The sequence below is a fragment of the Spermophilus citellus genome (genome assembly GCF_964194105.1).
Source record: "Spermophilus citellus genome assembly, chromosome: 19".
NCBI lineage: Eukaryota > Metazoa > Chordata > Mammalia > Rodentia > Sciuridae > Spermophilus > Spermophilus citellus.
The window spans coordinates 8,596,839-8,622,831 of NC_138201.1; positions in this window are offsets into that span (position 1 = coordinate 8,596,839).

Sequence of the window (25,993 nt, forward strand, 5' to 3'; positions counted from 1 at the left end):
AGATTTCCGTGCATTTCAAATTTTAACAAGCCATCCGCTTTTGAAATTCCACATTTCCCCAGTAGTCATTCCCATTTTTTCCCCCTTGCTCCATTTCTAAAATGACTGTGGGAGATTTCGTTATTTTCCTGTACATTTCCAGTTCAAGCGTATTTTGATGCTGATAATGTGGATGCTTTATTGTCTAGCAGAGCACTGATAGAAATTTTATTTTACAGTTCATTTTCTCGTGAATGGCTGTTCTACACAGTTTTCAGGTGATTGGCCTGAATTTTATGAGGCTAGTTAAAGGCAGCCAACATTTATATCAATGATGACAAACACTTAACGAGGTGTTTTTTTTGCTCATTGGTGTGGTAGCTCTATTTTTTCTCTGAAGTGTTTTCCTAAAAATAAGAACACAGAAAATAACCACCATATTACACAGCCTGAAGTCTCTCAGGGCCTCTGGCATGGAGAGTGGGCACAGGATCTTGGGATCAGTCTTGTGAACCAATCTGTGCCCTAACACATCCTCCTTTGCATTCTGCAGTATCTGTTGCTCTTTAAGGGCTTCATGCTATCATTTTCCCCCACGTTTTATGAATGATTTGGACACTGTTGGCTGCCTGAAAATCAACAAGTGATCTAAGAAAACCGAGCAAGATGAGCACACAGGATAAATATCAAGGAGTGAGAGAGTGGGTCCTGGGGTGGCTCTATTCCTAGTTTACTGAGTGACCTCCATGCTGTTTCCAAAGTGGTTGCACTAATTTATAAGCAAAAGTTGGCTCTTCAAATGTAGGTCCTAGAATATTCTGAGATAGCTTCAAGCAGGGGTGGCTGTTAAACAGAATGGTAAATATAATTGGCTCCACTCAGTCCCCAGTACATCCTCTTCCCCTACCCCCCTTCCTGACTCTATTTCCCTTTCTCGGTCTCTACTGCTATTTTTTTTTCTCCTGTTTATTGACTGCTTTTTGCCGCAGTCCGGCTGCAGCAAAATAACCGGGGGTACATGGGTGCTTTATAGATGTAACTAAAGGTGAAATAGCATCATTTGGTCAAGTTCACGGCACTTTTCTTCCATTCACCCCCCTCCCCCCTCCTCCTCTATTCCCTTCCTTTACTCCACTGGACTCTCTTCTATCTTAATGGGACCCCCTGCCTGTATTTTTCCTTTAAAAATTTTTATCTAGTTTTTGCCAACAAGAGACAACATTTGACCCTTGACTTTCTGGGTCTGGCTTATCTCACTTAGCAGGATGCTCCCCAGTCCCTTCAAGGACCAGCAAATGCCCTCATCTTATTCTTCTTGATGGCTGAGTAGAGCTCCATTGTGTCTATAGGTCACAGCTTCTTGATTCATTCTTTGTTGATGGGCAACCAAACCGATCCCCTGACTGGGCTATTGTGAATTGGGCTGCTGTGAACATGGATGTGCCTTTATCACTATCCTATGATGATTTTGGTTCTTTAGGATAAATATCAAGGAGCGAGAGAGTGGGTCCTGGGGTAGCTCCATTCGTAGTTTACTGAGTGGTCTCCATGCTGTTTCCAAAGTGGTTGTACTAATTCATAAGCAAAAATTGTTTAACAAATCCTTACCAACATTTCCTATTATTATCTGTATATTTGATGGTTGCCCTCCTAACTAGAGTGAGATGCAAATTCAATGGAATTTTGGTTTTCCTCTCCCTGATGGCTAGGAAAATTCAGCATTGTCTTTTTTTCCATATATTTGTTGGTCATTTGTATTTTTTTTCTTTTAGAAGAGTCTAATTCTTTTGCCCATTTATTAATTGGGTTATTTGGTTTTTTTTTTCATGTTAACTTTTTTGAGTTTTTATATATTTAGGGTATTACTCTGTGTTGCAGAAGTAGCCAGCAAACATCCTCTCCCCTTCTGTGGATTCTCTCTTCTTGTTTCCTTTACTCTGAAACTTTTTAATTTGATAAAATTGATACTTGACAAAGGTACCAAAAAATCTTAGAAAACAGATAAGCTTTTAAATAAATGTTACTAGAAGGAAGAATCTATATCCCTGCCTTTTTCCTTGCATAATAATGAACTCAAGGTGGATCAAAGACTTGGAATCTAGACCAGCATCTTGACCACTGCTAGAAGAAAATACAAGGTCAACTCCAACATATTGGCAAAGGCACTGACTTCCTCAGGCAGAGTCCTGAAGTGTAAAGTGTAAGAAATAAAACCAAGAATCCATAAGTGGGGTGACATCCGATCATCAGGTATCATTCCAAAAAAATTTGCAATCGAGAGTTAAGACAGGGGTCTGTAGTAGAATCTTATTACAATGTTATGCTCTGGAGGAGTTTATTTACTTAGTTGTCGAAATGGAACTCCTGCAGTGAAGCTAAGAATTAAAAGAGTATAGCATCATCTTGGAGGATGTTCATTTTTAAATTAAATTATTTCCAACAGTAGAGGAAGTGCTCAGTAAGTTATGAACACACAAAGAGGTATGAAAAATAATATTGAAACACATGTGATCATTTGCACAGTATTCCTGATGTGGAAACACAAATGCATGTTATAGAAGATGATTAAATTAAAGCCATTCAATTTGTACCACTGAGGACTTGAAAAAAAAAATACACGAATGCTCCACTAACTGTCCCTACAGGGCAGGATGTAAGAGGATAGCCAGATGATCTAACATGAGATGCTGGCAATAAGAGGAAACATAAATCAGCACAAGCAAGGTGCTAAGTACCTCAGTGAGACCCTGTCTCTAAATAAAATACAAAATAGGGCTGGGGAGGTGGCTCAGTGGTCGAGTGCCCCTGAGTTCAATCCCCAGTACCCACCCTCCAAAAAAAAAAAAAAAGAAGAAGAAGAAACATAAAAAATAAAGATACAAAATTAAAAGCGCTCAGTATACACAGAAATCATTTTCTTGCAACCAAGATGCAATATGGTATGAAGAAGTGCTGGGAACTATTAATAGACACACAGTGATTGGCATTTGTAGTTGTTACATTAAGACCAAAGATAAAAGACTGCAGCTCCAATAGCAAATGCATACTTAAAAGCTCATGATCAAGAATCTCTTAATCTGCAAAAAAAAAAAAAAAAAAAAGGAAAAAGGAAAAAAAAAATTGAATAGGATTTAATTTGATGAATGGGTTGTTAACCAAAATAGTTTATCTGGTTCAATGACTGTCAGTAAATCTGTTTAATGACATTGCAGTTGTATATTATCCCATCATGCCGTAATTCCACTAATAACATATATTGAAATTTTTTTGTGTGTGAAATGGAAACATATAAAATTACACTGGGGTATTGACGTTTCACACAGGTTCCTTCTCCTTTCTTCCGCTGGGCTTCATCTCCCACTTCTTATGTGATTAGCACACCTCTGTGTGGAAACTCAGTAACACAGCCAGTAACGGTGGCCTGTCTGCCTGTTGTCCCAGCCCTTGGGAGGCTGAAGGGAAATTGCTTAAGCACAGAAATTGGAGGCTTGACTTGGCTACAGAGCCGTACCCTGGAAGCCAAAAGAAAAAGAATAATCAAGTAGAGGTGACCAAGTGTGAGGTCTTCCTCAAATGCAAAAAATATATATTTTTATAAAATTTGTTCTTTTTAGATGTACACGACAGCAGAGTGTATTTTGACCTATCATGCGTACATGGAGTATAACTTGTTCTAACTCTTATTTATGTGAATAAGCCATTCTTATTTATGGCTGAGTAATATTCCAAATTTTCTTTGCCCATCTATCTGTTGAAGGGCATCTAGGCTGGCTCCATAGTTTAGCTATTATGGATTGAACAGCTATAAACATCGATGTGGCTGTGACACTGTAATATGCTGATTTTAAGTCTTTGGGGTATAAACAGAGGAGTGGGATAACTGGGTCAAATAGAGGTTCTATTTCAAGTTTTCTGTGGAAACTTTTTTCTGTGTGTGGTGCCAGGATTGAACCCAGGGCCTTGGGCAGGTGAGCCAGCCCTCTGCTAACTGAGCTATATCCCCAGCCAATTTGCTTTCCACAGTGGTAACACCAATTTCCAGTCCTACCAACAATGCATGGGTGAACCTTTCCCCCCACATCTTCAACAACATTTATGGTTGCTTGTGTTCTTGATGATTGCCATTCTGACCGGAGTGAGATGGAATCTCAGTATAGTTTTAATTAGCATTTCTCTGATTGCTAGAGATGTGGAACATGTTTGCATATATTTGTTGACAGATCATATTTTTCCTTCTGGGAAGTCTCTGTTCTATTCCTTTGTCCATTTATTGATTGGGTGACATGGGGCTCCATCTCTCTCTCTCTCTCTCTCTCTCTCTCTCTCTTTTTTTTTTTTTTGGTGTTAAGTTTCTTGGGTATGTTGGTGCATGCCTGTAATCCCACCAAATGAAGGCTGAGGTAGGAGGTTCACAAACTGGAGGCCAGCCTCAGCAATTTAGCCAGACCCTGTCTCAAAATTTTAAAATGAATGAAAAAGGCTCATGTAGCTGAGTGAGAGAGCCCCCCCTGGGTTCAGACCCCACTGTGGCCAATAGGTAGGTAGGTAGGTGGGTGGTAGGGGGGGGCAGATAGATAGGTAGGTAGGTAGATAGATAAAAGCTTTGTTTTTTTCCTAATACTTTTTCCCCAAAAAGTCCCCATTCTCTTTAGGAAACAAGAAAAACTTAGATAAGCAAGAGTAAGCAAGTTGTTTTCTATAATTCTCCAAGAATCTATAGAATTATAGATTATCTCCAAGAGCTAATCTCCAGTGCCATTTTGATGTTATCCAACCAGATTTGTTTTTTCCTTTGCTTAAATATGCAAATAAATAGATTATTATGCACTCTTCAAAACTTTTGATGCACTGTAATTCACACTTAGTGTTGTCATATGAATATCTTCCCTGTTAGGAGTTATCTGTTATTTTAATTACCAAATATTATTTCATCTGTAGATGTACATGATCTGTTTGACTACTCTTTTTAATTTTTTTTTTTTTTTGTAGCAGGGATTACACACAGGAATTACACACTTAACCACTGAAGCCACATCCCTTATCCCTCCTATTTCTAACTTTTATTTTGAGACAGGGTCTCACTAAGTTGCTTAGGGTCCCGCTAAACTGCTGAGGCTGGCCTTGAATTTGCGATCTTCCTGCCTCAGCCTCCTGAGCCACTGGGACTACAGGTGTGCACCACGACAACCAACCCTCATCTCTCTTTGTCGAGAATGAATTCCTGAAGCAGAATTGCTGTATCAATGTGATCTCAGTGGCTCAGGAGGCTGAGGCAGGAGGACTGGAAGTTCAGAGCCAGCCTCAGCAATTTAAAGAGGCCCTAAGCAACTTCACGAGAACTTCTAGGTAAAATATAAAAAGGGGCTGTGGATGTGGCTCAGTGGTTAAGAGGCCCTGGGTTTAATCTCTTGTGCCAAAAAATAAAAGTGTTCATTTTGATGCTTTTAATGTATTAATAAAAATTTCCTTAAATAATGTTGTTACTAATTGACAGGTTGGTCTTCACTGAATTCGTTACATTAGTTACATCTTTGCTGCTTGGGGTTGGCATTTGTTTATTTACCACTTTTATATGCAAAAAAGGTATTCTACTAGGAAGTTTGGCTTTTAAAAGTTAATGCCACATCTGTCTGCCTGCCTACATCTCTCGCTCTCTCCCTCTCTCTCTCTTTCTCTCTGTACACACCACACACACACACACACACACACACACACACATGCACACACACAAAGCTTTTTAAAACACTGTACACTTACATTTTGAGGATGTGGGTAGACTGTACGCTGGTTTCCTTATTGATTAGAAAGATGATGGATTTCTTTTCTTCATTTGTATTGTAATTAAATCAAAATACGTGACATCTACAAAGAAAATACTATGATTCCATCTCAAATGATTCTAGTTACTTTAAAAATAGTTACTAGTGGCCTTTTACAGTGGTACACACCTGTAATCCCAGCATCTCTGGAGGCTGAGGCAGGAGGATGACAAGTTTGAGGCCAGCCTTAGCACCATAGTAAGACTGTTGGCAATTTAGGGAGACTCTATCTCAAAAAAAAAAAAAAAACACTAAAAAACACAAAAAAAGGCTGGGGATGTAGCTCAGTGGTAAAACAAAACAACAAGAAACAAGCAAAACAATAAAAATATTAAGATTTATGATGCAATTAAAAAGGAGAAATATAACATTTGTATTCTTCATAACTAACTTAAAATAGGTGATATCTCAAGTAGATAAGTCCTATAGTCAAAATACCCTACTAAGTAATGTAAGCATGAGATGTGTTACAGATGTCTTGGTAATAAGATCATTTATGTTAATAAGGGAGCATATTATTCATAGAAATTGGTGTGAGCTTAGACACTATGGAATTGCTAGGTGCGGTGACACATGCCTGTAATCCCAGAGGCTCGGGAGGCTGAAGCAGGAGGATTGCAAGTTCAAGGCTGGCCTCAGCAACTTAGCGAGGCTCTAAGTAACTTACCAAGTCCCTGTCTCTACATTAAACATAGTAGAGGGCTGGAGATGTGGCTCAGTGCTTAAGCACCCCTGGATTCAATCCTTGGTACCCTCAAAACAAAACAAAACAAAAAAACAATAAAAACTATGGAATTCTCTAAGGATATGGTACAATGAAGTTTAGTTTTCTCTCTGTGCCATCTTTGGAAGGGACACAGATGAACTAAAGAATTCTTATGTAGAGACAGGGTCTCACTGAGTTGCTGAGCACCTCGCTTTTGCTGAGGCTGACTTTGAACTCGTAAATCCTCCTGCCTCAGCCTCCTGAGCTGCGGGGATGACAGGCATGCACCACCATGACCAGCTAAAAATATAGTTTTTTGAATAGCACATTTATAAACCCAAAGCTCTTCTGTGTGTGATATTTCCACTGACTTCGTGAACTTTAGTAAACTCTTTCCACTCATGTAGCCATGCCTGGATCCTAAAACAAGATGAAAACGTTCATATAAAAAAAAAAATCATTTATTTTAAAATCATTGAGAATGAAGGTCCATTTTGATTAGGGCTCATTTAAAAAAAAAAAAAAACTGTGGGAGCCAGAGGCATCTCCGACACTCCGGGCCATTTTGACAGGAGCAGAGAGATCTCGTGAGGCAGAGAGCAAATGGACAGCCGAATCAGAAAATAAATCAGAGTCGATGTTGGTAGAAATAAAGTGGAATGGATTTGAAAGGAAACCAAGAGCGGGGAAAGATTGCTCTGTGGGCAGATTAAAGAAGCCGGATCAGATTGGGACCCGCTGAGGTCTGCAACCGAGTTTCTCTGTGGAATGAAGTGAGCAGAGCCCTTCTAAAGTATAAAATAGAAAATAAACCACAAGTGCTCATGTTATACCAGCAGCGGAAGGGATCTCAGAGAAACAGGACTCTGGACATCAGACAGACAGACAGCAACTCATTTTATTGGCAGTGGGGAGCTAGAAAATACGGGAGAAATACACAAATAAGAGAGTTAGAACGAGGTGCTTGTGAATGTTCATTCAATCATGCTGGGAAGACGCGAGCAGAACTGGAAATTCTAAGGACTGAAGCTCACCCAAGACTGTTTGCATAAGCAGTAATAATAGAGAGTGAGATTCAAGGTACCAAGAAATATCTTAGGAGTGGAAATTTTGCAAATAGATCAATAAAATCATTTCACCCCAATGCATGCTTCTCAGCCTCAGATTTCTGAGAAGCGTCTGCGTAATATAAACTCATGAGGACCTTCAATACCATAAAGTGGTCTATTTCAACTCCGAAGTGGTCTTCATTTATAAATTTATATAATACGATATTTAAGAGATATTTACAGTATAGATCACATGGGACATTTTTAGGTATTGATCTTACGGAGATGCAAAAAGTGAGGGGTCAGTGGATCTTTACCCTGAGCTCACCAACCTCCCACTTGACACGTGCATCCTCAAGGGACCCAGGACATCCGTCCTTTTGGTTTGGTTTGATTTGGTTTAGTGTGTTGCCCTTCTGACGTCTAATCATAAGCCCAAGCAGATCAGAGAAGTGAAACTGGCCAAAGAGGGCCAAGGGTGGCAGTGGAGAGGGACTTAACATGGATCCTGTCAGAAGTGATCTCTCAAGACAGGTGGAAACTAGTACAGGTCAGAGGGACTGCAGGGGACCGGAGGGAGAGACAGGAGTCTCAGCAGGGTCCTGTGTGCCTTGGGGAACCCCATCGAGTTAAGAGTTCCCTTTACAGTTCCTGACAACCACACACCATTTTTTCTTTTGTACCAGGGATTGAACTCAGGGGCACTGGACCACTGAGTCACATCCCCAGTCCTATTTTGTATTTTATTTAGAGACAGGGTCTCACTGAGTTCCTTAGCACCTCGGCATTGCTGAGGCTGGCTTTGAGCTCACGATCCTCCTGCCTCAGCCTCCCAGATCGCTGGGATTATTCATTTGTATTCTTGATGATCCTCATTTTGGCCTGCGGTAAGATGAAATCTCAGTGCCATTTTGATTTGCGTTTCTCTGATTGCCAGCAAAGTGGAACCTTTTTTTTTTCCCCCCAATGTATTTGTTTCTTCTTTTGAGTGTCATGGTATGCTGTGGTTTGAATTCCGTTGCTTCAAATCATGTTTTGTGGAATTGGTGTTGGACGATGCTCATCTTCCCATAAATGCCTACAGAATGCATACTTATTTTATATATATTTAATCTTATTTATTTAGAGACAGGGCTTTACTGGGTTTATATATATTGAGTGTTAATAACTTCCAGGGTGAAGAGCATGGCTTACTTTGGTGTAAGAAAGTGTTTACATGATAGGAGGGAGAAAAACTATCTGGTGAGACTTAAGAAAGACAAGGAATCAGTGGTACACTGAAGAGAATGAGAAGATTCACAAAGAATGAATTTGTAGGTGTTGAACTAGAGCCGAGATGGTGGAAGGAGTAATTGTGAGCAGATTTCAACCTTCAACTGTCTCAAAGGTGTGTGCATGATGCTAAGGCAACAGGAAGCCATTGAAGGGTTTGCAGAGTGTGAGATGATTCTGTGTTAGCAGCCAGGGTCTCCGGATGCTGCCAGAGACGAGCTTAAGAATTTTTATGACAATACAAATCTGATGAGAAGAAAATGCTCAATTTCCGAGCTTTGCAGCGTTTATTGTTGAAAGGACCAAACTTTCCTACGAAAACCCTCAAGAAATTAATGGAATACTGTTTTAGGACTTGGAACTGACTAATAAGTAAGCCTTACTTTTTAAAATTAAATTTCTCTTTTGCATTTAGTTACAGTTATTAAAAGAATAGTGCTATTGCTGGAGGCTGAGGCAGGAGGATCACGGATTAGAGGCTATTTGGAGCTTTCATTTGAATATGTTTTTTAATGTATCCTGATAATGAACTATGTTAGAATTTTTTCAATGGCAGGAGTATGTTTTAATAGCACATCTGTCTTCCCCAGTACTAAGTAGAACATGTAGTCATGCTGCAAACTGCTCCTTAAACCAGATCTTACTGGGTTGGAGTGGGGTTGGGGTTGGTTGGAGCTTTCGTGCTGCTTAAAACTTTATCTACAAAACTGCAGTTGCATTTTAAAATAAAGAGTAAAATTTGGCATGCAGGTATACTTGCAGGGTAACCCTAATTATAATAGATCCCAATACATTTCTCCTTTGAATATTTGAAATAAAAACAGGTGCACTAAGAAGATTCAAAATGAATTTTTAATTATATTCAGATTGTTGAATGGCTGCTGAACTTTTTTTTTTTTTAGTTTTGGTTATTGTTGTTTTCAGTTTGGTTGTTTTGGGTTTTTTTAATACTGTGGAGTGATTCCAGAGGTGCTCAACCACTGAGCCACCTCCCCAGCCCTATTTTGTATTTTATTTAGAGGCAGGGTCTCACTGAGCTGCTTAGCACCTCACTTTTGCTGAGACTGGCTTTGAACTCTTGGTCCTCCTGCCTCAGCCTCCTGAGCCGCTGGGATCACAGGCGTGGGCCACCGTGCCTGGCTTCTGTTTTGTGTTGGTTTTTATATCCACATTCAACGAAAAACAACAGCCACTACCAAATTGTGAAATATACATAGACATCTTTATGATTATTTAAGTGTGTGTCCCTAGAATTCTTCTGGGCATAGAGGGATCTAATCTGGGTCCTCTACTCAGTACTAGGGGCCATAGACCTGTTATTCAAATACAGTCTGTTTCAAACTATAATGTTCTCAATGGCGTTTTTTTGAAAGAGGGTAAAAATGGATTGCCTTGCGTCATTTACTGTTGACACCGGTGTCTCACGAGTGCCTGTTCCCTGTGGCATTCACAATGAGTGGCTCTTGGATTGTCACCTCCATAGTGTGTATTCCTTGCCGCACACCTGTGGGTGGCAGGTAACTTTGTCTTGTTTTCTTTCCTAGCTGTTAAGTAGGTGCAGCTGTGTGAAAGAGGCACATGGATGGACTCAAGTCATTCTGCACCCTTTCCCAGTAGGACCTCCCCATGCCACCCCAGAAAATCACTCTTCTGAATTCTTACCCTTAGAATATGGTTTTTTTTTTTTCGTGTTTCAGAATTTCACATCAATGGAAGAATATAGTAGACAAACTTTTTAAAATTTTAGTTGTGGATAGACCTTTATTTCACTCATTTATTTGTATGTGGTGCTGAGAATCGAACCCAGTGCCTCACACATGCTAGGCAAGTGCTCTACCACTGAGCCACCTCCCCAGCCCTAATATTACATTTTGATGAGTGAGTGAGAAACATTTAGGACAGTGCCAGACATAATGGTACTAACTCAATGGCTTCACCATTATCATAAAAAAGCGATGTATTATTATTTAGTTATTGGGACTATAGTGGCAGAGTGACAGAGTAGCAGTTATTACTTGATTATTACCACTTCTCAGCTGTGTGACTTCAGGCAAGTTACTTGGTTTCTCTGTGTCTTGGTTTCCTCATCCGTACAGTGAGAAAAAAAAAAATGTCATGCCTGTTTCATAAGCGTCGTTGTCATAGTAAATGGGCCAATAGATTTCTTGGCACATGGTAAATCAATACACACGTTTAGACTGTTACTATTTGGGGCAGTAGTATTATTCCTCCATGTCTTTATTAGGATTCAGATTCTTTAATGTAAGGAGAAGTAGTTAGTTTGAATATTTGCATTATAATACTTTGATAGAAATTTATTTTTTTGTGTTTTGTCTGTTTTCTAATTGATTTTATTTTTTTAAATACACCACAGTGGAATGCATTACAATTCTTATTACACATATAGAGCACCATTTTTCATATCTTTGTATATAAAGTGTGTTCACGCCAATTCATGCCTTTAAACGTGTACTTGGTTTTTGCATTACAATTCTTATTACACACATATACCACAATTTTTCATATCTCTGTTTGTATATAAAATACGTTGACACCCAATTTTATCCAAGGACCTCATTTACCTAAATACACTTTAAAAGGATAGACAGCCAGGCATGGTGGTGCACCCCTAGAATCCTAGCAGCTTGGGGGACTGGGATGAGGAGGATCCCAAGTTCAAGGTCAGTCCCAGGTTAGTAAGGCTCTGAGACACTTTGTGAGATCCTGCCTCAAAATAAAATAAAATAAAATAAAAAGAGGTGGGAGGATATTTCTCAGTAGCAAAGTGCCCCTGGGTTCAACCTCAGTACCACAAAAAAAAAAAAAAAAAATGTAGGTGGCACTGTCAGCCATGAATTTGTATCAGTTGTCTGTCTTCATGCCACAGAGTATAAAATTCAGGATCCTAAATAAAAACCTCTTCCTTAGCTAACAATTTGGGAGTCAGCACTTTGGGAGGGACTCAGCTGATGTTGGGTTCGGCTCTTCTGTGGGTTGACTTGATGCTGTTAGAGGTGGTCTCCAAGATGTCCTTCTCTTAACTTGGTCTCTAACTGGTCTCCTCCAGTTATGGTAGGAAGAAGGCAGCTCTTGAAGCCTCATCTCTGATCTAGCACAGCCTTTCTTCTGCCTTGTTACCCAAAGCAAGGGAGAAGGCCAACCCAGGTTCAAGGACCCAAGGAAGGACAGCACCCAGGGCTCTGTGGACCTGCTCAGCCCCAGGAAACAGGGCGGGGAAGGAGAGTGTCTTCCACTGTAGGGAACAGGAACCGGTTCCTTGCAGAAAACCACCTTTCACCACTTAGGAGCGGGCTGTCTCTGGTTCTTTCTGTCGAAGTTATTCAAGGGCATTAAAATTTGTCAGAAAAAGAGAGATATGGAGACTTTCACTTACCATCATTTACAAGTGATGAATATTTGAAGACTCTCAAGCAGAGACCACACTTAAATGGTGATGCTTGGGAAAACATGATCTGGCCCCAGATGCATAGATTATTGCCAGCTTCCAGAACATAGTGTGGTCCAATAGAAAAGGCAGCTGAGATATTTCAGGACAAAGGGCAGAAGAAAAGTGAACCGTCCCTAGGACAGGCTGTGCCTGTAGACAGGTGATCAGCTTACATTACCACCCTTTACTGAAACACAGAAACCTAATTCCAGTGCACTAGAAAATTGCATTTTAGGGAAAAACTGGTCTTTCAGCTTTTCTCAAAAAAAAAAAATCTTTGATTTAGGACTCTAAAAGTTCTGTGAGTTTATTCTAATCCATTTCACTTCTGTTTTCTTCCAAATAGAGCAGAGAGTTCAATGGAAGAAGTTTGGGTTGAAAAAAAATGGTGAGATTCTGAAGTTTTTCTTCGGGCCTTTGATTGTAGGTATTATTTTCATTTGGAATGCAATAGGGAATCTGTGAATCTTGACTATCTTGAGATCCTCTAACCAAAAACTCATGCCTCAATATATATTTAGTGTTTAAGAGTCTCTTGAATTGCCAACCAAAATGTCTTTCCGTTGATTCCTGAGTGACATTTTTTTTTTCTGGATTGGTACCTGTACTGTATCACCTGTTGGAAAACCCGGGATGCTTTGCAGTTCACATCTGAAAAGAGCATACAACAGATTTAGTTTTATTTTCATTTTTCTATTTCCATCCATGGGATAGCAAGTCATCTTTCCAAATCCTCCTGTGGCATGTTGCCAAACATCATTAAATATGTGGATGCTTTCACCATTACTTGGATAACTTCGGCGTGTTTTGAAGACAGTGTTGAGACTCTGTCACTGCATTATGTAGGGCAAGCAGAGTTAGAAACTGGATGCTATCTTCTGATCTCTACCTGCCCGGACAGACCTTTCTAGAAGTGCACCTGCCTGACAGCCTCTGTCTGATTTAACCCCGCCTTCAGTTCCCCCCGGCTCCCTTGAACTTGTAAAGTGCTGTGTACGTGTCTGACTCGTTATTTTTATTTTCTGTCTGCCGAGACTAGATTTCAGCTTGCTGGGATCAGGGGTGTTTGACCCCATTGGTAGATGAACACTTTGCAGCTAGAACCCTGCGAGGCCCAGGGTTGACACTCCGTAGACACGGGTTGAATCTGAAATTAAGTGACATGTGAATGGAGTCAACGGATGCTTACAGGAGAATGTAATTAGGAACAAATCACCTTCAACTACACATCTCGCTTGATGTTTAAAAACAGTTGTAAAGGTATGATGTGAACTTGGTCAGGGCTTGGTGTCATCTTGTCAATCAAATTAAAATCCAGTCTTAACATCTGTCTTGAAATTCAACTGGCGTATTTTAAACGTGCTTTTCTCCTCCTAGTTATAATTAGTGAATCAGAATTAATACCTGTATGCTAATTTTTAAGTGCACAATATATATCGATCAGCTAAATTAATTATTTTATCAACCCTGCGTTTTCAGACCATAACATTCGTTGTATACCAAAATGCCCTGGCAAGAAATGGAAATCTCAAATTTTTCCCCCTTCACCCACTACTCTCTTTTTCTTTTTCTATCTCATGGTCCATTTCACTTTCCTTTTCTCTCATAAAAATTAATAAAGTCCAGGCATATTAGCACATACCTGTCCTCTCAGCAACTCGGGAGGCTGAGGCAGGAGGATTGCAAGTTTGAGGCCAGCTGCAGTGACTTAGAGAGGCTCTAAGCACCTTATCGAGACCCTGTCTCAAAATAAAATATAAAAAGGGCTGGGGATGGGGCTCAGTGGTAGAGCGTCCCTGAGTTCAATCCCTGGGATCAAAAAATATGAATAAAGGATGAGTTTCAAATTCTTTGACATTTATATTAAAAATTTGATACCATTTCTACGGGGTGGTGGGGGAGAGATCCTACAACTAAATTTGGAACAGCATATTTGTGTAGAAAATGCATATTTGATAGGTTTTTGCTTAATGACTATCATAGCCACAGGAGAATGTTCACTCTGAAGCTGGACAGTACAATTAGCCATCTTATTTATGACTCCCCTTCTCTTTCCATTTAACCCAGAAATGGACTCAGAGCATATTGAGCCAGTGAGCACCTGGCCCATTTTGGGGGCTGTCAATCAGACTTGTTTGCCTCCATGGGAGGTAGGAACTGAGGACATAATGGTTTTCAAAATATCCGTTATTATTTCTTTAATCTGGATTTGCACTAAGCCAACCTTGCCGTGTCCTTGACTCTTCTTTGAATCCACTGAACATGGAACTCTCTAAATGCACCAAAATTCTGTGATATTACATGTGAACTGCGTGATAGTCACCGTGAGGTCTCAGAGGCGCACAGATGTATTTTTACTTTCCGTTACCGAATAGAATAAAAAAAACACTCTGCGAGCAAACACTAATCACTCCTGTGATGGGAAGGAAAACAGAAATCCATATCAATTTAGATTATTATGGTCCACCCTGGGTCTGTTCATGAATAATCCGTTCTGGCTCTTTATTAAGCTATAAATACATTTTAATAAATCTGGTTGACATTTAGGTATTTTATTAAGCACCATCAATGCCAGAGAAAATTGAATTAAGAAAGTTCGTAATATGCTGTACTAGTAGTAAAATTTTTTTTTTAAAAAAAAAGTGGCTGTAAATGGTTTTTCTGTATAACAAGAATAAATCTGTTCCCAGTCAAAAGAATAATGTTCATTATTATTATGTGTTTTTTTTTTAAGGCCAGAGGACCTGACCTTTTTATTTTATTTTATTTTTTTGCTGAGAGCTGGTGTTTAACAGCTTCATCTGATGTTTTATTTCTTTTGATTGGTAAGAAATTTAATTATCCGCCTTGGGCGGAAGTCACTGAGAACCTAGCAGAGTCCTCTTAAGTGAGGTCTCTCGGCTGCAGAGACTGAGATACACAGGTTGACACAGCATCCCTGTCGGGTTGAGTCTGGCGTCCACTAGGGACATCTGCATTTGTTGGATGTATACCTTAAGTCCCCAAACTTGTGACTCAGACCTGTCTTGCCAGACTTTGGAAAGCATGGGTAAATACCTCTGAGCCATATGATGAATGCATTTTTAAACAAACTCCTGGTTCCTAAAGCTTAGCAATCTCCTTGACAGAAATCATCAAGGACATCAATCCGTACAGTCTGAAATGGACGAGAGGGGGTATAATTGGTGCCACCAATTTATTAGTCATAAATGACATGTGTGTGCCTTCCCTCTAAATTGGAACTGAGTTCATGCCTACTTCTGTTTCTTCTGGGCAGAGATTTTATAGAGCCGTTAGGTAAGAAAGGGGGTGCTCTTCACGTTGACCTCATAAATCTTTGAATTGTTTGGATCCCCGTTGGATATATAATTGGAAAATAAATGAGGTTGTGAGAAAATCTGCCTTTTGAGCTAATTCGCATACTTGAAAGCCACGGTGGCACTTATTTTAGGAACGCTGTTGCATTCTCCAGATGAATTCCCCTGTCAGGATATTTGCAAGATCCTTAGCCGTAGCTTCTATTTAAACCGAGGGTTTGTTCACCTCCATCGTTTTCTCAAAGTGCATGAGAAACAAAGAGCCCTCTATTTTTGGTCCCACTCAAAATGCAGAGGTAAGGTTTTGGTCTCTGTCCCAAGAGGAGGAGCAGGCAGTGATTTGATGTCTCATCCAAAAATATATTAGTCCTTCCAGAGTTTCATCTATGCCAGGTAAGCCATGTCCCATCACCTGCAAATTTTTTTTTTGCAAAGAAATTAAATTATTCCAATCTTGGCTAAATAATATTCAAACTCCCATCAGATATAGATTATATATTCATAGGTGAGATGCACTGTGGTCTTCAATCCTTATGTCTTTGAATCAGCTACTCAAAAGACTGGTATCAAGAAAGGACCATTGGATCAAATGACCTGTTCGTCATTTGATTGTATTTGTTCATCATTACATTGTATTTGACATTTGGGAGCCCATCAGCAAAGTAGGAAATTTATCTTTCAAAGTAGTTTTCTTTAGAACTTCACATTTATTTGGCTCTTCATTTCGTCCTTCGCATCAAATTAAATTCTTTGCCGAATGTCTGATGCAATTATCCTGCACCACACCTATAATGCCCAATTTTCTGTTACCCATGTCTCTGCGTATGTTTAGAAAAGTTAAATTAATTGCACGTTATGAATACACGCTGCCTAATCTCCGTTGGATTATCCATCTACACTGTTTATGCAAAACATTTTCATAGCCAGATTCTGCGAGGGCTCTCCTGAGTTTTATATGCTCTTTGACATTGATTAGGATAAAGGATGACCAAAGGGAGGGAAGGGAATGTCCCATCACTTCACGAGCAAGACACTTAACATCTTCTCGCTTGAGTTCACAACATAATTTAGACGAAACACTGTTGGACTTGGTAATTAGGAAAATAATAAAGGCAAAGTGGTGTCTTGATCGCATTATGTGATCTGACCCAACAAATACTGTGCCTGACCATACCATCCATTCCCAGTGTGGGCACTTAGCCAGTGAGGAAGTAGAGATGCTGTCCCTCTTGTCATCTCTGGTGTGGATGGAGACCGCCAGTGGCCTCTGTATCTAGCAATCTGGCAAGAATGAATCTTCAGAAAACATCAAATATGTTATTTTTTTTTTCAAAAGGTGGTTAACCAAGGGAGAGAAAATTTTGCACCTATTTATGCACAAAGAACTACTGGGGGCGTACCTGAGATTCTGAAGACATTAGCAGACTACTCAGGAAAGTGTGAAGACATGTTTTTCTCTCCCTGTGGCAGGTTGGATTTGGAGAACCATGTGCCTAAGCAAGTGTGGCTGCTGTTTTTGAAGTCATTGTCTATTCAGTGCTGTGGGTTGTTTTCAAATTCTGACAATTGCAAAGTTCCTGTTGGGAAGGGGCAGAATTATCCTGAGGATCCCCGATACCAGTACTGGAAATTTCTGGTTCTGCTCTGGAGCCTGGGTATCAGCAGCCCAGCAGAGTGGAAGGTGGGCTGTAGAGTCGGTTAGGAAATGCACCCCATCCCAAGGAAGCAGGTGTATCCGACAACAGAGAGGATGCACCCCTACCACCCCCCACCACCACCACAGGGAATTCATTAAAAGGTATTTCATGGCATATTTGCTACAATCACATCTATATAACATATTATTTTTCTTTCTTTTTTTGGGGGGGGTCTTATATGTGTTAATTTGCTTACTGTTTCATATCAATTTTATTGCTAAAGTTTGAAATAATGAATCTCACCAATTCCTGGATTCACTTTCTTTGTTTTGCTCTATGAATATCCTGCTTTCCAAATCTTGGATTTCTATGGAATTTTTTTCCCTCTTTATGAAGGCTGATCCTTAGATTTCACTGATCCTTTCATGAAAAGAAAAAACTGGGTGGACTAGGAGTACCAGGGATTGAACTCAGGGGCACTGGACCACAGAGCCACCTCCCCAGCGCTATTTAGTATTTTATTTAGAGACAGGGTCTCACTGAGCTGCTCAGTGCTTGCTGTTGCTGAGGCTGGCTTTGAACTTGACTTCCTCCTGCCTCAGCCTCCCGAGCTGCTGGGATTACAGGTGTGCACCACCCTGCCTGGCCTCATGAAAATATTTTATGAATTACTTTTAAATCGGTTAGGCATATGCTGTTTAGGAGTATGTGACCCTGTAGTTCTTGGTATAGTGAGTCACAAGACTGCGCAACCTTCCTTCTAGAATATTTCCAAACCAAACCCCAGGCTCATTAATAGCCACCCCCACTCACCTCTCTGGAAGCCACTAATGACCATTAATAAATAGAATAACGTAACATGCAGAGCTCCGTGCCTGGATTCTTTGGCTTAGCCTGCCATGGAGATTCAGCTGTGTTCTACAATCTGTCGGTATTCCATTCCTTCTCCTGGATGAACTGAATTCCTTTGTGTGAATATACAACGTGTTGTTTATTCATTCATCTTTGCATAGATTTGGGGTTTATTTTATTTTTTGAACTCTGCTCCACAGTACTGCTGTGACTATCAGTGTGTACATTTTAGCATGCACACGTGTCTTCATTTCTCCTTGGTAACCTAGAAGTGCAGTTGCTAGATCCCATGATAGCTATATGATAAGTTTTGGGGGAGTGAGTAGTGAAAACTCTGTGACCGCAGGACTGTAGTTTTTTTGGGGGGGAAGTACCAGGGATTGAACTCAGGGGTGCTTAACCACTTAGGCACATCCCCACTCAGCCTTTTAATTTTTTATTTAAAGACAGGGTCTCACTAAGTTGCTTATGGCCTCACTAAGTTGCTGAGTCTCACCTCAAACTTGTGATCCTCCTGCCTCAGCCTCCCAAGACACTAGGGGCTGTAACTTTTTATATGCCTGCCTTCGATGTACAGGATTCTTACTTCTTCACTTCCTGTCAATCTTGTTGTTGCTTGGGGCTTCTGTTCTTGTTTTTCTTTTCTTTTTTTTTTTTTAACTGTAGCACTTCTAGTGAAGGTGAAGAACTTCTTAGTATGGTTTTAATCAGTATTTTCCTAGCCATTAATGATTGGAACATCTTTTCATGAACTTGGCCATTTACTGAGCTTCTTTGGAGAAGTATCTATTCAAGTCCTTTACCCCTTTTTAAACTGGGTCATTTGATATAATCTAATTGTAAGAACTCTAAAAATATGCTGGATATATGTAGATATGAAGTTTAATTTCTCTGATGTTATTCTTTTTCAAGAATTTTTTAGTTATTTGGAGCCCCTTACATTCCTGTGTAAATTTTAGGACAAGCTTTTTAATGTCTATAATAAATCCACATGGATTTTTTTTTACAGAAATTGCTTAGACTACGTAGATCAATTTATGAGTATTTCTATCTTAACAATATTACGATTTTCAGTCCATGAATGTGAGATAGTTTTACTTTTATTTCAGTCTTCTTTAATTTCTTCCAAAAGTTTTCTTTAATTATTTTTAGTGCACTAATCTTAATCTGTTATTTTTATTCCTAAGTATTCTATTCTTCTCAATGCTATCTTAAATGAAATTTTTTCTTAATATTGGATTTGGAGTTTCCCTTGCTAGGGTATTGAAAAACAAGTGATTTCATATATTGTTCTTATATCTTATCACTTTGGTGAAGTTGCTTATTCAATCAGAGTTTTCTGTTGATTCTATTGGATTTTTCTATGTAGATCATGCCATTTACAAATTGCAATAATTTTACTTCCTCTTTTCCTATATGGAAATATTTTATTTCATTTTCTTGACTAAATTGCTTTGACTAGAATATCCCCTGTGTATGTGTGTGTGTGTGTGTGTGTGTGGTGTTGGGGATTGAACCCAGGGCCTTGTGCATGCGAGTCAAGCACTCTACCACCAGAGCCACATTCCCAGCCCCAGGAGAATTTATTTTCGAGAATTTTTGTGTCAGTTTCTCTTGTGTCTGGTTTAGGTATTCAGGGTCAAAAGGGTCCATAGAAAGAGTTGGGAAGAGTTTCTCCTTGTCTATGTTTTGGAACATTTCATTACACAAAGGAAAGAACTCATCAGCTATGTCTTTTAGATGTAGGCTTTGTTTTGGAATTCACTGGTCTTATTTGCTCTAGTCTGACTTAGATTTTTCTACTTCTCCTTGACTCAGTTTTAGTAGTTGGTGTTGTTTGAGGAGGTGTTGCATTTCATCTAATTCTTGTATAATTTGTTGATTAATAGTAATTCACAACATGGCTTTATAATTTTTTTTTAAATTTCCATCTGTTCCGTTTTAATTTCTACTCATTTATTGTTGATTTTAGGAATTCAAATGCTCTTCGTGTTTTTTCTTGTCGAGCTCAGCGGAAGTATTTTCTGCTTCCTAGATATTTTAGTAGATCCACTTTTGCAAACTATTCCATGACTTAGAAAAGGAAGGAACTCTCCCAGACTCCTTCTGTGTAGCTAGGATCACCCAATACCAAGACCAGATAAAGACATATCAAGGAAACAAAACTGCATACTGATTCCTGAGGCACCTAGATGCCAAAAAGCTTTTATAAAATATTAGCAAAACCACATTCAGAAACACATTAAGAAGATTGAGCATCACGATCAAGGATCAAGTGGGTTTCATCCCAGGGATGCAAATTTGATTTGAGATATGCTAAATCAGCCAATGCAATTCACCCCATAAACAGATTGGAGGAGGAAAATCACATGATCATCTTAAAAGATGCAGAAAAAGCATACCATTTCTGCCTCCTAGTTCTGGAACCCGGGAAGTTCAGGACTGAGAACGATGTCTGTCCAGGGTCTTCTCAGTGCAGGATAACATGGGGGGGAGAACAGAATATGACCGGAGGAGACAGGGGAGGGGAGGAGCCACGGAGAGCCAGGGAGGCCAGACATGTTTTATAGGAACTCATTTCCATGGTAACAGCAGTAACACACTCCTACCTAATTACCTCTCTCCAAGGCCTCATGTCCTGGTCCGTTACTGCCACAGTGACAGGTGAACTTCAGCCTGTGTTTTAGAGGGGGCACTCAAACCACATCCTCACCTATTGCGATTTTTTAAAACACCAACCTGGATCAAACAAGCAATCTCTACTGGGCATCTCGAGTCGGTGAGAAAGCATTGACCACCTGTTTTCCCCACGTGGCTGGGCTTGGGACCAGCTCAAGTTGGGTGTGTGTGCTTTCCTATGCTGTTTTCCCACCCTCCCTCAAATCTTCCCCCTTCGTCAAATGCTGGGAAGTCGCCCTGGATGAAGATCTACTGGCCTCCAATAAATAATTTACAGTCCGCCAATGACGTTCACATCACTAAGACTCTTCATTACACCTAACTCAGTTTAGCTGTCGGGTAGAATATCTGACTCCAGTGGAATATCCCCAAGTGCTTCTACAAATCAGCATTGGATAAAACAAAGGCATGAGTGAATAACATGTTGTCTCAAGGGGAATTCCTAAAAAGGGAAACCAGCCGGTTGGGACAACATTTCAGGGACTTAAGTTTTGTCTCCCAGCTAAGGCCCTGGGTGCTTTTCAAACTTGGACTCTTAAGAGACACCTGATGTTTTTTGTCTTCCATAAGATGAGACAGTCCCATTTTATAGGTTACTCATTTTTAACGATGATCCATCGACCCTACAGAGCTGTAGGGTCTGCCTGAGAAGTTTCTCTCCGCAGAAACTAGAGTGTCTGTCTTGCACTATCCCCCAAACCCCATGGCCTCTGTGACCTACAGAGCTGCTGGGGGGACATTTATGGCATAAGTGTCAGCCTTTCCACTTTTCGCCCCACTACCTACATCTTCCTTATATCATTGCCATTTTTTTTTTGAACTTTCTGCCATAGGATGTAGGTAATACTGGACCACATCTATACACCATCCCTGGGCCCCTTTTAAAATGTGGCTTCCCCGGTACCCCAACAGCATATGAAGTCACCCTTGACTTCATCCTACGACTTCATCCTCCTGTTTTTTTTTTTTTCTTGCATTTTTCTTTGTCTTTTTAAAGAATGCAAAATAACAGCCCGGGCAGGCATCCTGCAAGGAAAACCTCAGAAACAGAAGCATAAAATGCACACCGACCCTTCCTCCTTGGAACGGCATTCAGTCTTATTGAATCTGACAAATTTCAGTGAATTCCTAATGGAAGGCTGCTTCCAGGATCCAACCTGTCCCACCAAGCACCAGCTGCAGGAGTGAGTCACACCCAGTGCCACAGAAATCAAGGTAGTGCACTTTGGATCCACGATGATATTTTTTTCTCCCTTCCACTTGAGATCCTCTTTGCCTCTGTCTGTCTGCCAACCCTGGGCTGGTATTTTGATGTGTAATGTTGTATGGATCTTAATGGGCTTCCTTCTTTTTCTTGGAACCGGTTGGAGAAATCTATCAAACGGGAACATGTTTCACAAGAAGCAGAGAGAAGTCCTTTCACGGGCATCCAAACTGTTGAGTTTTCTTTCTATGGAAGCTTTGAATGAGACTTTGCCAATCAACATTTAATCTTCGGATGGAGAAGAAGTGCAGAGTGTTTGACGGATGCAGCTGTGTAAGTGGCTGGAGCTCCTTTGGATCACTCAGCGGGAACAGGGTTGCCATAGGTGGGCCTCACCGAACTCGGGCGCTCAGGGTGTGCATTCAACCTGCCATCCACTCGTCCACTCCACTAGCTCCATAGGTCAAGAAAAGGCGTCCACACATTTGGGAACACTTTGGAAACTGCAGGATCCCATCATCATTTGGAAAATTGCTTCGCAGGAAAAGGAGTTGCATTGAAATATGTTTCCCAAGAATCGCATTTCCTTCTGAAAACTGTTTGCCCTGCGTTGAAAGATGAACAGGAATTCTAAAGTCATCCTTCTTTTATTTTCTTTTTTTTTTAATTTATTGATTTATTCTAATTTGTTATACATGACAGCAGAATGTGTGACGATCCATAGTACACAGAAGGAGCACAATTTTTCACGTCTCTGGTTGTACACAAAGTAGAGTCACACCATTCGTGCCTTCATACATGTACTTAGGGTAATGATGTCCATCTCGTTCCCACAGTCTCTCCTACCCCCATGCTCCCTCTCATGCTCTCCCTCCCCTTTGCCCTATCTAAAGTTCCTCCATTCCTCCCATACACACCCAATCCTCATTATGGATCAGCATCCACATACCAGAAGAGACATTCAGCATTTGATTTGGGGGATTGGCTTACTTCGCTTAGCATGATATTCTTTAGCTCCACCCATTTAGCTGCAAATGCCATGATCTTATTCTTTTTTATTGCTGAGTAATATTCCATTGTGTATAAATGCCACATTCTTTTTACCCATTCATCCACTGAGGAACATCTAGGTTGGCTCCACAGTTTAGCTACTGTGAATTGTGCTGCTATAAACATGGATGTGGCTGTGTCCCTGTAATATGCTGTTTTTAGCTCCTTTTGGTATAGTCCGAGAAGAGGTATAGCTGGGTCCAATGGTGGTTCCATTCCCAGTTTTCCAAGGAATCTCCATACTGCTTTCCATATTGATTGCACCAACTTGCAGTCCCACCAGCAATGTATGAGTGTGCCTTTTTCCCCACATCCTCTCCAACACTTATTGTTGTTTATCTTCATAATAGCTGCCATTCTGACTGGAGTGAGATGATATCTTAGAGTAGTTTTGATTTGCATTTCTCTAATTGCTACAGATGATGAACATTTTTCATATATTTGTTGATTGATTGTATATCCTCTTCTGAGAAGTGTCTGTTGAACCAGAGACCCTGAGCCTAGTAGAAGAAAAAGTAGGCCCAAATCTTTATCACATTGGATTAGGCCCCAACTTCCTTAACAAGACTCTGAAGCGCAAGAAATAAAATCAAGAATCAATAAATGGGATGGATTCAAACTAAAAATCTTCTTTTCAGCAAAAGAAACTATCAGTGAGGGGAAGAGAGAGCCTACAGAATGGGAACAGTTTTTTACCATACACACATCAGATAGAGCACTAATCTCTAGGACATATAAAGAACTCAAAAATCTTAACACCAAAAAGACAAATAACCCAATCCATAAATGGGCCAAGGAAATTGAGAAGCATCTTATTTTCTATAGTTATAGAAGTTGGAGACTCTGAAGGATGTGTGTCTGGCACAAGCAGTGGGCATTAAGTAAGCATTTGTGGAATGTGTGAATGGAGAAAAAAATCAGTTTTAATGATATGAGAAAACATCTTTTGAAAAAAAGATGAGGAGGAAAAAAAATAAAATTGAGGACCAATTTGGACTTGTTTATAAATACTCTGGTTTCTTTCTCTTTGGGGGTACATGGTGGAGTTGCATTTCTCCCCAAAATGAGACCAAAAAAATTCATGTGACCAATAAAACTTAGGTAAAGGCGACGTGGATCGCAACTGAATGAAAGACTTCACAACCAGGGTTTGGTCCTCCTCTGTGTTTCTCACTGTGGTGAAGATTCTAGCAATGATCATTAATATTTAAATATTTTCAGAAATGCTGAATAATTAAGGTAGGCATGGACACCAGCCAACATGGGGTAAAGCAAGCACGTAAATGAAAAACCAATTGCACCCATGCACTGATTTTGATGATAATACTGGACTCTCATGGAGCTGTTCTAGCTAATACATAACTCTTCATCCCTGACCAGTCAGCTACAAAGATCTACAGGAAGTTCTTATCCCAAGGAGCCAGGGGAAACCCATCCGAGGAGGTCCTGAGATCGGTTACAGACATTCCTGTGGTTCTCCGTGAGAGACCCTGCAGTGACTCAAATGGTTCTCTTGTTTCAAATAAAATGAAAGTGCCAACAGAAATACTTATAGTTCTGTTTGTTTGTTTTGTTTTGGGCACTGGGGATTGAACTCAGAGGCACTCAACCACTGAGCCCCATCCCCAACCCTATTTTGTATTTTATTTAGAGACAGGGTCTCACTGAGTGGCTTAGTACCTTGCTGTTGCTGAGGCTGGCTTGGAACTCGCGATCCTCCTGCCTTAGCCTCCAAGCCTTTGGGGTCACAGGCATATGCCACCACACTGGGCAATATTTGTGTTTTTATAATGCATATTACCTTGTCAGTACCAAGAGCATAGTTTTGGGGAAAAAACATTAAGTTACATTTTTCCCCCAATGTTAGAGAATCCTGTGTTTTCAGGTAACTTGACCTAACCCAGGCGTTTCAAACTCTTCTGGATTTTTGGTTGGCTGCTATTGTGCATTTGCTTCTAGGTACCTGTGTGTGGGGTAGAGGTTGTTTTTTATGAGTACATGGTAGTCATGGTTGTGATAAGAACTAACATTTAAATCTGGAGTTACATACATGCTATTAAGAATGTAGCTGGGCACTGTAGCTCACTCCTGTGACTTCAGGGACTTGGGAGGCCGAGGCCACAAGATCACAAGTTTGAAGCCATCCTGGGTGGCTTTGCAAGACCTTGTCTCAAAATCAAAAAAAAAAAAAAAAATTAAAAAGGCTGGGGATGAAGCTCAGTGGTAGAGCACCCCTGGGTTCAATCCCAGTACAAGACACACACACACACACACACACACACACACACACACACACATTGTGTGAGTGTATAACAAAAATTAAAATGCTCCATGTAAAAATCTGTAAGCCAAGACCCAAAGTGGTACATTCAGGCAAATGACTTTTTTTTTGTCAATAATGCAATATTTTGTCAATAAAATGCAATTATGTCCAACTGGAAAAATTAAGAAAGAAAAAAATCAAAGCTTTAAGAGTAAGAAAAATGACCAAATAATATTACAACAAGAGAAATAATGCAACCGTAGAAAACACATTAGCTAAATCTAAAGCACTGTTACCAAAAAGAAAGACATGTAAGCTTCAAGCACCTCGTATCGAATAAAAAAATGAGAAATGCCCAGAATTAGTAGTTAAGATTGGCTAGGTCAGGAGAGATTTACTATGTTTGAAATAAGGTTGATGTTCCTTAGCAATGCAAATTATTTAACTTAAGTGAAAATATGAATGAACCAAATAACCCAGAAAACAAAACCATAAAGTGTTTTTTTTTCCAAAAGAACGCACTAGTTTGCCACCTTAATAGATAAGCACTTCCCATTAATAATAAGTATTTTGTGCAACCAAACTGACTTAGAGCACAGAAATAGAAAGCTGACTAATGTCTCAGGATGCCGTGTAGCCTGGACCCACTGAATGGAGGGTGACCACTGGAATGACGGTCAGAGCTTAGGTGTGGTGATTTCCAAGCTTCTGCTAGATG